This window comes from Suncus etruscus, chromosome 3 (genome assembly GCF_024139225.1).
Source record: "Suncus etruscus isolate mSunEtr1 chromosome 3, mSunEtr1.pri.cur, whole genome shotgun sequence".
Lineage (NCBI taxonomy): Eukaryota > Metazoa > Chordata > Mammalia > Eulipotyphla > Soricidae > Suncus > Suncus etruscus.
This window is the reverse complement of record NC_064850.1, coordinates 65,205,189-65,209,760: the sequence shown is the minus strand read 5'-3', so window position 1 is coordinate 65,209,760 and position 4,572 is coordinate 65,205,189.

The following is a 4,572-nucleotide window of genomic DNA, read 5'->3' as shown; positions in this document are numbered from 1 at the left end:
TCAAGAATACTAGAAAAGGGCCGGGAGAGATAGCACAGCGGCGTTTGCTATCTAAGGTGGTTGGTTCGAATCCCGGTGTCCCATATGGTCCCCCGTGCCTGCCAGGAGCTATTTCTGAGCAGACAGCCAGGAGTAACCCCTGAGCACCGCCGGGTGTGGCCCAAAAACAAAAAAAAGAATACTAGAACAGGGCCTGATCATGCTCTCGGTGGTGGGGAATTCCTTTTCCAGAACAGTTGGCTTCTGTTTGGTACATGCTCCACCGACAGTCTCGTCATTTATAACAGTTTATAAAAGCATATCAAATTTCTTAATCTAAGGTAACTGTTTTAATGGTGCTTTAATGTCAGACATTTGCCTGTCCTTTCCCCTTGACTGTTACTTTTTTACCTTGGGATTTGAAGTTTGGATCTCTTTTCTGTATATAGAATTTATACCAAAGGCTTTCTGAGTTGCCCCTTTGGTGGTGGTAACTGCAGTACTTAGGGTGGCTCTCAAGAGTCCTGGGTGCTTCTGCAGAATGAGGTGGTGGATTCTAGCAGGAAGGAAGGTGAGACAGCAGCATTACTGTTTCACAGAAACTGCTCCTTTTGTCGAGAGCCTCCTTTGTGTATCAAATGGGGGAGCCAGAGAAATTAGTTCCACATTTGGCAAGATAGAATAAGACTTATTTTTTTTTTTGTTTTTTTGTTTTTTTGGGCCACATCCGTTTGATGCTCAGGGGTTACTCCTGGCTAAGCGCTCAGAAATCGCCGCTGGCTTGGGGGGGACCATATGGAACGCTGGGGGATCGAACCACGGTCCTTCCTTGGCTAGTGCTTGCAAGGCAGACACCTTCCCTCTAGCACCACCTCGCCGGCCCCAGAATAAGACTTTTACTTTAAGACTATAGCAAGGAACTTTGAAGTGCCTTCTTGGGTAGGGGAGGTAATGGAGACCATCTCAAGTCCCGTTCTTAATCATATTAATAAGCTGTGTATGTGCGTATCAAAACCAGGGCTTCCCATGAAGGCAAGTGCTCTACTGTTAAACTGCACGCCTAGCCTCATATGTTCCTGTAAAACAAGTACACAAGTATACTTCTCATTCTACCTCATTGTTGGATGTGGGGTTAAGATATGGGAAAGTGATTTAAAAACTATAGCTTCAAGAGCAAGGAATTAGAAATGGTTAATCTTGGTAGATAAACTCTGTGGTTTAGGCCCCATATTTAGATAGTTGAACATAATCTCCCCTTTATATCTGCCTAGCAGGGAACGGGGAAAAAAGCCTATAATTTTCTAAGTAGTCATAATAAACAAGTAGCAATTGGAGTTTCATAAAGTGGGAAGAAGGAGGCAATTATTAGAGAATAATTGCGAGCTCACCAACTGAGGAAAGGGGACGTTTCCTGTCTTAATTTTTATAAGCACCAACACAGATAGCTTTGTATCTTTTTGGTGTTTGCACTATGTAATGCTTTCTATGCCTGTTGATTTTGTTGTAAAATTTGTGTGCATTAAAAATTTTATTTTGTCATTCTGTTGTGTCATTATTGGAGAAATAATTTTGCATTTTCAGTTCTTATATACAATTTTGGGTGTGTTTTGTTCTATTATCTCTGAGAGTAATAATTGCACTTAATTCCATATATTGAAGAAAACTTCATAGTTTTGCAGAGATGCCTGCTTGTTTCTTCGAATATTAAGGTGAATTCAGCAGTGGAGTCGTGGAGATCTCCCAACAGCCCCTGAGAATCTAGGACTTGCAGTCCAGAGTTCCAAGGCACTACTGTACATAATTCTTTTTTTTTTTTTTTTTTTTTTTTACCACTGTACATAATTCTAAGCAGAATTTGTCAGCTCTCCACTATGTCTGCTGAAGAGATTTCTAGGGGGGAAATGACAGAAGATTGGCCCCTCGCTCCATTTTTTTTTTTTTTTTTTAATTTGGTTTTTGGGCCACACCTGACTGTTCAAGTCCACAATTGGCTTGGTGCAAGGTAAGCACTTTGCTTCCTGTATTATGTCTCTGACCTGATTTCCCTTTTTATTTATTTGGTTAAAGAAATAAAGGAGGGGTCAGGTGCAGGACTTATGTTTTTCTTCATTTTTTTTTTAAATGAGCCATATTTGGTGGTGCTCAGGGCTCCTGGCTCTTTTCAGGGATCACTCTAGGTAGGACTTGGAGAACCATATGGACTGCTGGGGATTGAAGCCAGGTCAGCCATGTATGAGGTGAGTACCTAAGCTGCTGGCCCCTTTATTGTATTTCAGTTCGGGAGTATGGAGATGAGAGAGTTTGTTATTACATTTATTACACAGTTGTACCTGGTATCTGAACGGTTTAGTACTGGAGTTAAAATTTGAGGGAATATGGGCCTTGAAAAGCTAATGGAATTCCATGCGAAAGAGCACTTAATACAGTTTCAGCAGCTTTATTTTTTATTAAGGCCACTGGTCATTAAAGCCTTTAGATTCTGTTCCTTTTTGGGGTGATGGTGATGGGATCCATACTCATCAATGCTAAGAGGTTATTGCTGACTCTGCTTAGGTGTCACTACCAGTGGTGCTTTGGGGATCATATATGGTGCTGGGGATTGAACTGGGGTAGACCGCATGCCTGACATGTGCCTTAATGCCTATACTATCCAGCCCCAGGTTCTATGGGGGATAGCAAAGAGAAGTTCTTAAAAAATTTGCTAGCGTGGGGCCGAAGAGATAGCATGGAGGTAAGGCATTTGCCTTTCATGAAGAAGGATGGTGGTTCGAATCCCGGCATCCCATATGGTCCCCTGTGCCTGCCAGGGTCGATTTCTGAGCATAGAGCCAGGAGTAACCCCTGAGTGCTGCTGGGTGTGACCCAAAAACCAAAAAAAAAAAAAATTTTTTTTTTTTTTGCTAGCTTACATGCTTTTTATTTATTTTTTGCTTTTTGGGCCACACTCAGCAGTTTTCATAAGTTACTCCTGCCTCTGTGCAGTAATTACTCCTGGTGGTTCACGGGGAACAATATGGGGTGCTAGAGATTGAACTTGAATTGGTCTTGTGGAAGGAGAGCACCCTCTGCTGCACTAGCACTCAGACTCTCACATGCTTTCCTTACAGCTGAAACCGTTCAGGTGAGTGGAACATTGACCACTTGTCCTGAGCTTCAGGCTACTGTACAGTTCATGAGGATTGGGATAAACCCTGCATGATTTGGGGCACTCTTCGTGAGCTGCCATTGTAGTGATATCCCTAGATGTAAGTGTATATACTATGTGAGGAGACCCTAAAAATACAGGGATAGCTTTTTTTTGGGGGGGGGGCACACCTGGTGACAGTCAGGGATTACTTCTGGCTATGCACTCAGAAATCGCTCCTGGCTTGGGGGACCTTATGGGACGTCAGGATCAAACCACAGTCCACCCTAGGTTAGTGTTTGCAAGGCAAACATCCTACGGCTTGCACCACCACTCTGGCTCCTAGGGATAACTTTTTAAAATGCAAACACCTAGATAGTACAGATGCTTTGTAGTACAGATCACTTGCTTTGCATGTGACTGAGGCTGTGGCAATGGTTTGGATCTCAACACATCATATGGTAACCCAGGCACTGTCATTAATACAATCATTTATTATAAATGATTATCAAGTAATACGTCAAGATTACTTGGTATTGGGAAATCTGAACAAGAAGCTGCCCTTAAGTAGCAATGAGGATATGAGATAATTTCCACACAGCCATGAAAGCAGTAAGAACAAACTTGAATGTTTGGAAATGTTAAAGTCCATGTCACTAAAGCAAAGGATGTAATTGGAGAAGAGGGTCAAGGGTCAGAGGTCAAAGATCGCTTTGGCTGCCTTGTTGAGAAAGGACTAGAACAGGAGTCTTAAACTCAATTTACCTGGGGGCCGCAGGAGGCAGTGTCAAGGTGAGGCAGGGCCGCATAAGGGATTTCACAAAAAAAAAGTCCTCAAACGTCAGTATTAACAGTTTTAATTATTTCTTCTAAACATGAATAGAACATTGAGTGAAGATCATGAACAGTTCTTCTGAACATGGCATCTTTTGCCTATTCCTTGCTGCCAGAGACTTGACAGCGCTTCTTCTCACAAATCTGAACCACATTTGGCTTTAGAGAGGAAGCAGTTGAGACCCTCAGTATGGCTTGAAGATGGTCATCATTAAGTCTAGACCTGTACTTTGACTTATTGAAGTTCAATGTGGAGAATAACTTTTCACACAAATATGTGCTCCCCAAAAGGCACATGGTGCGCTTGAACATTCAGGAAAGCTCAAGGAAGCTGGGGGGCAATTCTCTCAAAAATTGCCCATGCATGTCTACTTTTCCACTAATCTCCCTGAACTTGGCTTTGAGATCAGAGTTGCATTGCAGGTCCACGAGCTCCATTTGAAGTACAGAAGGGGCATCTTGCACATCAAAGGAAAAGGGGTCCACAAAAATTTGGAAAAGTGGCTCTGTGCTTTTTGAAGTCTGCTAATCTGTGATCAAATTCCTTCTCTAGCTTAAAAATAGCGTCAACATATTTCTCACCACTGAATGGTATGCCTGCATCCACAAGTTCCTTGCGTGCTGGGAAATGGCAA